The sequence below is a fragment of the Podarcis melisellensis genome (genome assembly GCF_964234715.1).
Source record: "Podarcis melisellensis genome assembly, chromosome: 15".
Classification (NCBI taxonomy): domain Eukaryota; kingdom Metazoa; phylum Chordata; class Lepidosauria; order Squamata; family Lacertidae; genus Podarcis; species Podarcis melisellensis.
In genome coordinates, this window is record NC_138532.1 from 9354450 (window position 1) to 9362129 (window position 7680).

A 7680-nucleotide genomic window follows, 5' to 3' on the forward strand; every position below is an offset into this window, starting at 1 on the left:
ATTTACCAACCATATTCATTTTAATACGTTTTGTTGACTTTGGGGTGATTATTATTATTATCCTTCACACTAACAGTTGTCTCAAAGTGACTTACAAAGCCACAAAATACAAATACAGTGGTACCTCGGGTTGCATACGCTTCAGGTTACAGACGCTTCAGGTTACAGACTCCGCTAACCCAGAAATATTACCGCAGGTTAAGAACTTTGCTTCAGGATGAGAACAGAAATTGTGCTCCAGCGGCACGGCGGCAGCAGGAGGCCCTATTAGCTAAAGTGGTGCTTCAGGTTAAGAACAGTTTCAGGTTAAGAACGAACCTCCGGAATAAATTAAGTCCTTAACCTGAGGTACCACTGTAGTGTAACAATCATTAAAAACAACAGCAAAATGCCTGGACATGTTTGCCCCTCCATGACTATAAAAAGGGTTAATCCGAACCACCCCACTGCTGGATGAGCACTGTAATACAGGCAAGAAATCATATGATAATAATGCTTGCAACAGATTTTCTCTTCAAAAAAATGAGAGAGTGCTAATAATGCTAATACCATTAAATAATGACAACAGCAGTACAGCAGAGAGGGAAGGGGGGCTGAAAAGGGGTGTCTGGTAAGGTGATTCTGCCACTTCCTGCCCTTTTTCTCTCTTATCTTCTTTCCAGGAGGGTCTGTTCCGCCTGCCCGCTGCTGCTGGCGGTCATGTGTTTCTAAGGGCTTCTCTGCCATATGGCTCCTAGTTGGGATGATTTATGAGGTGAAGAAAGCAGGCTGATAAATTTTACTGCTAGTCCCAGCATAGACCAGGGTATCAACAGCCCAATCCAGACAGCCCTAATGGAAACTGCCGGCACCACAGAGCAAGGCATTATTTATGACTGTCTGTAATGCCACTGTTGGAAATTTATCATCACTTCTCTTGCGCAAGCTGGAATCACAGCAGAATGGCCAAAGGAAGGAGGAGGAGGAGGAGGTGGCGGTGTGGTGGATTGGGCAGAAAGCAGCCTTGTTCTTGGGAATCGACTCCCTTCCTGCACTGTAACAGGCCAAAGGTTTCTTTAGAAACAGAAGGGATGCTGGTGAAATGTTTCATTGGACCCCACATACTGTGATATTTACCAAGGGAGGAAATGACACGTTACAGGAGGAAAAGGGATCATCAACAAGCGCAGCACGCAAAGTGCAGCAGATGCCGGATTATGAGAAACTCGGGGCATATTCACAAGTGACACTTTAAAACCGCATTTGGAAACCAAATGCTCATAAATTAAAGGACAAATATATATTTCCTAGAAAGTGTGGTTTTAGGAACATAGGGAGCTGTCTTATATTGAGTCAGACGCAGGTTTGATGAGGCCCTAAACAACTGAAGGTTTTGGGGCCCTTTATATGTGATATTTTAGGGAGCAGGCTAGCAGATGGGGCCCATTACTTACATCATAGGAGCCTACACAACACAAAACACTGTTTCTGTATGTAGGTTTTGTTTTATTTTTTATCTTGGAAATGTACATGCAGGGATTTTTTTCTTTAAATTTCTAGGGGCCCCGCAAAAGAGTGGGGCCCTAAGCTATAGCTTGTTTAGCTTATACATAAATCCGGCACTGATCAGACCATTGTTCCATCTCAGTATTGGCAGAAGGCCTTCTCGGTAGTGGCACCCGCCCTGTGGAACGCCCTCCCATCAGATGTCAAAGAGACAAACAACTACCAACTAGAAGGCATCTGAAGGCAGCCTTGTTTAGGGAAGCTTTTAATGTTTAATAGGTTTCGTATTTTAATATTCTGTTGGAAGCCGTCCAGAGTGGGGTATAAATAAATTATTATTATTATTATTATTATTATTATTATTATTATTATTATTATTATTATTATTATCTAACCGGCTGGCAGCAGCACTCTGGGGTTTCCAGCAACATAATATTTCCCAGCCCTATCTGTAAAGTGCCATGGATTGAACCTGGTACCTTCTGCAGGAACAACAGATGCTCTTCCACTAAGCTATGGCACTATCCTCAAACAGCTCTTTCACTCATTCATTTCATGGCAGGATTCCTAGAATCGTAGAGTCAGAAGGTTCCCCAAGAGCCATCTAGTTTAGCCTCCTTGCAAGGCATTAATTTCAACTAAAGCATCCCTGACACACGGCCGTCCAACCTTGGCTCCAAGGAACGAGAGTCTGCCATCTTCCAAGGGAGTCCATTCCACTGTCAAACAGCTCTTACCATCAGAATGTTCTTCCTGATGTTTAGTCAGGCTCTCCTTTCTTGTAACTTGAAGCCATTGGTTCAAGTCCTACCCTCCGGAGGAGGAGAAAACCAGCTTGCTCCATCTTCCATGTGACAGCCCTTCAATATTTGAAGATGGCTTTCATATCTCCTCTCAGTCTGCTCCTTCTTCTTCAGGCTAAGCATACCCAATTCCCTCAACCATTCCTTATATGGCTTGGTTTCCAGACCCTTTATCATCTTTGTTGGCCTCCTCTGCACATGTAAGGTAAAGGGTAAAGGGACCCCTGACCATTAGGTCCAGTCGTGGCTGACTCTGGGGTTGCGGCGCTCATCTGGCCAGCGTACAGCTTCCGGGTCATGTGGCCAGCATGACTAAGCCGCTTCTGGCGAACCAGAGCAGCACACGGAAACGCCGTTTACCTTCCCGCCGGAGCGGTACCTATTTATCTACTTGCACTTTGACGTGCTTTCAAACTGCTAGGTTGGCAGGAGCAGAGCTCACCCATCGCGGGGATTCGAACCACCGACCTTCTGATCGGCAAGTCCTAAGCTCAGTGGTTTAACCCACAGCACCACCTGCGTCCCTTCTGCACATGTCAATAACCTTCTCAAATTGTGGCCCCCAGATCTGGACACAATACTCCAGCTGTACTCTGACCAAGGCAGAAGAGAGTGGTACTATGACTTCCACCATTGATCAGGACACTGTACAACCTAGACTAGTATTAGCCTTTTTTTACTGTTGCATCACCCTGTTTGCTCATGTTAACTTGTGGTCTAAGACTCCTGAAACCTTTTCACATGTACTACTGGCAAGCCATGTGTCTCCCTTCCCCCCATCTTCAATTTGTGCAGTCTATGAGTGGATGAAGGAGAATAAATGAGGGGACATAGGAAAACAAGGCTTTTTCATCTAACATTAAACCAGGGTTTGGAACTGCATGTGAACGGATCTACAAGTGCATCTAAGCTCTCTAGCCATCTTGGAAGGGCATTTTCTCTGAAAAGTGGTGATATAAATCTGTTCCTAAGTAATTAAGATGGTGTTACTTGTGAATGCTTCTATACAAGATAAGAGGGATAAATTATGGGGAGAAAAGAAACAGAGTTGTTTAAAAAACAGTAGCCATGGCTTCATCCCACATAGATAGTTGGAATCCATCAGTCTTTAAAGACAATGGGGTGCATTCAGGGACGCGGACTTATAAAAAATATTGGGGGGGGCCGGGAAAGCTCATGAATAATAAATAAGCTCATGAATATGCAAATAAAGTGGCGCCGCCTCCTCGTGAGCGAATAGGGGAGAGTGTGCTGCGCCTATTAATCAGCTCCAAAGGAAATTGGGTGGAGCTTTTGTTCGGGAGGGAGGGCAGGAGGCATGCAGCCCGCCCCTCCTTGCGCATTTTGGGCTGGGGGAGGGGCGGCGATGGCGCTCTGCTGGAGGGGCGCCGGAGATTATTGGGGGGCAGAGCCCCCCCAAACGAATTTTTGAGGGGGCTCGGGCCCCCTCAAGCCCCATGGAGTCGGCGCCTATGGGTGCATTGTCAAACTGCTGCATTGGCCTCCCCAGGGCCCAAACCTGGGCAATGTGTATGGAGGTGCTGGGCTGCCCAAACAACAAGACCCCCCCCCCTCAGCCTCACTGATGTGGTCCAAAGGAAATGGTGTACTAGGTGCCATCCAACCATCTTAGAGATTCCACTTAGAGATATGGTTTACTCCTTAGCTTTTTCTGCTCTCAAAGATATCCCGCAAGGCAGCAGAGGTTTAGAATCAGAGCCTTCCTTCTCTTAGATGGGCTAGCTTCTTAGGTTGAATAGCCCCATCTGCCACTCATTTCTGTCTGCAGCACCTGCGGAAAGTACCTTCTTGACTATTGGACCCACTATTTGGGTTTGACACCCATCGGCCACTCTCACCTGGTTTAGCTAGCCAGTTGAAGCTATTCCCAAGGTGTGGCCGTTTTTGCATGCTGACAGCTTCTAGGAGCCACAGGTGAGAACTGAGTGCAGGGTGGAGACCAAAGGTGGACAAACAACCCAGAAGGATAAAGATGTGTCTCCCACCCGAGGTACCAACCCTCCTCTAACAACCCCTACGTAGATAATGCATCTGAATTAACATGAGGAAATGAAGGAGGGTGTTCTTAGCATCACTTACGAAAATGCCATAAGCAATTGATCTCAAGATCTCAAGTTGGAGCATCTCACTCAGCCCCTGAAAACTAAAAGAACAGATGGAAACCCGCCATGTGAGACAAAACATCTCAAAATCAAGGATGCAGTGCAAACCATCAAATCTTTTTTTAAAAAAGCAATAAATTATAGAGCGTACAGTAGTCACTGTCTCAGTGTGGAAATCTAACTTCAATGAGGGTACTCAAACCCTAACTCTAAAGCATGCATTTTGTAAGAGGCTAGGCTTACTGAATGAACAGATCTTATTCACAGGATAGTGATAAAAGCTAATATCAGAAAAGATTCCAGCAACTGTATTCCTTCTATGGTTGCCCCAGTCTAAATTTCTCTCTACTTCCTCAGTTGTTTCCCCATGTGTAATTTTAAATTGTAAGCTTCTCAGGGCAGGGAGCTCTCAAACACTAAATTCACCATATAATCTCCTGTACAGACAACTGTTGCATGGCCTATGCCTTTGGGAATAATCAAACAAAATTAAAAATTATGCGTACAACTTTACTCTGTGCTTAGCTGTAGCAGGTAGGAGTGCGGGAGTTCAATGCTGTTCACAATTACAGTGGTACCTCAGGTTACATACGCTTCAGTTTACATATGCTTCAGGTTACAGACTCTGCTAACCCAGAAATAGTACCGCGGGTTAAGAACTTTGCTTCAGGATAAGAACAGAAATCGTGCTCCGGCGGCACGGCGGCAGCAGGAGGCCCCATTAGCTAAAGTGGAGCTTCAGGTTAAGAACAGTTTCAGATTAAGTACGGACCTCCGGAACGAATTAAGTACTTAACCTGAAGTACCACTGTAAAGGCAAACCTAACTAATTTGCAATTTCTGAAACAACATATGAACCAAAGCACAACCTTCCTTTGAAATTCACAATGCAGCTCTCCAGCAAAGTAATGCATACACAAATGCACACTGGAATTAAGCGTACATATAAATGCATATATTAGTTAAAATAACATATACAAATGCAATTACTTTTGGGGAAATTGCTTAGCAGTGATGCATCTGCTAGGCAAACTTGCACGCAAGCATTAGGAGAAATTCACACTTAAATGTTGATTAATTTTCATGAAGACATATATATATGGAAAACTGCAGTTAAGGCTGGAAAAATGAGAAACTGATATTTACAGATTCTCTGTCCATGGGCTATAGCCAACATTTGATGTGTGAGTTTCAAATACTGGGCAACAGAGGAATCAGATGCAACAGTTGTGCTAGCAGAAACTCATTGCACAACAGACTGCGCAGCCTGTTCTGCAGCAAAGTTCACAGCAACCTGTTTGTGCAGTATCTTGTGCCATATCATTTTTCCAGTGGAACACATCTACTGCTAAGTACTTTACATTGGATAAAACCTCCTGCTCCCAGGTGCCTCAAAGGAAATGAGAAGTAGTCTGAGAAGTTAAGGGCAGAAGTGGAGTTCATTCTTATATTTCAGTATGAGCAGTCAACTCATCAAGCGTATTCCCACCAGAACTAAAGATTGGTCAACTCCAGCCTCGTGGCAGTCTATAGCCAGGCCCCTCTGAGCAGGCTGGATGCATCATTTGACGATGCTAAGGATGCTTTTGAATTATGGTGCTGGAGGAGACTCTTGAGAGTCCCATGGACTGCAAGAAGATCAAATCTATCCATTCTGAAGGAAATCAGCCCTGAGTGCTCACTGGAAGGACAGATCGTGAAGCTGAGGCTCCAATACTTTGGCCACTTCATGAGAAGAGAAGACTCCCTGGAAAAGACCCTGATGTTGGCAAAGATGGAGGGCACAAGGAGAAGGGGACGACAGAGGACGAGATGGTTGGATAGTGTCTTCGAAGCTACAAACATGAGTCTGACCAAACTGCAAGAGGCAGTGGAAGACAGAAGTGCCTGGCGTGCTCTGGTCCATGGGGTCACGAAGAGTCGGACACGACTAAACGACTAAACAACAACAACAAAAGGATGTTCTCTTTGATTAGGCACCTCAGCTTGTTATATGCACCCAGCTGGGCACAGTTGGATTGTGGATCAAAACATTGTTGCAAAATACAAACCAAAGCAATTCTAGAATAAGGCTACTAAGAACATACATTGACAGGAGATGAGTTCATCCACTAGAAATTGTGACGTCCTTTACCAAAATGTTCCACAAATACATTTTCAATGTGTCCCGTGTGACATTATTTGTAGGCCTTTGGGCAATCCTTGTCAACAGATTTCTGATAAAGATGGAGACACCAAGCTGTGTGCTAATGCTGTGAGTTTAAAGAAGTGTCAACGGTTCTGTATTTATGGAGCAATCTCTAGACTTCCTGATGCAGTTGATGCCAAGGTTTTTATCTCTCTCCCTCCCTCTGTGCCGGACTTTGGAGGTAATAATACTGAAGCTGTCTTGGGGAGAACACTGACTAATTCTAGGGATGTAGAAGTCATGCTCAGCAGACAAATCTTACCAAGTAGGAAAATCCATCAGCAGAGGGGGAAGAAAACTCCCATCTTGGCAGTGATCAGAATTCTCAGCACTAACAACATTTGCTCAACTTCTTCAACAGTCCCTATGGGCAGAAGTGATTAAGGCCTTTGTCAATAGGACAATGATGCTAGAAACTGGCTGATCAAATACTAAATATACTTCCGGGAGGGGGTGGCATCCAAAAAAAGGAAAGATAGAATTTCTTTTTAGCACCTACTCACACTACATAGTGATATAAACTGCATCAGTAAAACTTCATGAAATAGTTTAATTTTCATATTGATGTCTTTCTGATGCAGCTAGAGCAGAGTTGCCAACCTCCTTTGGCACGCGGACACAATTGGAATTTGAGAAAGTCTCGCGGTTGGCAGTCAGAAAATGGTTGCCATGGAGGAGTGGCATTAATACAAAATGGCTGACACATCTGAAATAGCAGAAAAAAAGAGACAAGGCCACAAAATGGTGCCTCTTTTCATATTCAGCAGCATATTATTATTATTATTATTATTATTATTATTATTATTAATAATAATAATACTCCGCCCTCCCCAGCCAAGGCCGGGCTCAGGGCGGCTAACAAGCAATAATAAAACAAGTTGAATGAATACAACTTAAAAACAACATTAAAATATTGAAACATTAAAATATTAAAATGCAGCCTCATCACAGGAGGAGAAAGAAAAAAGAAAGAGGGGGAGGGAATCAAATTGGCTCCAAGCCAAAGGCCAGGCAGAACAACTCTGTCTTACAGGCCCTGCAGAAAGAAATCAGATCCTGCAGGGCCCTGGTCTCATGAGGC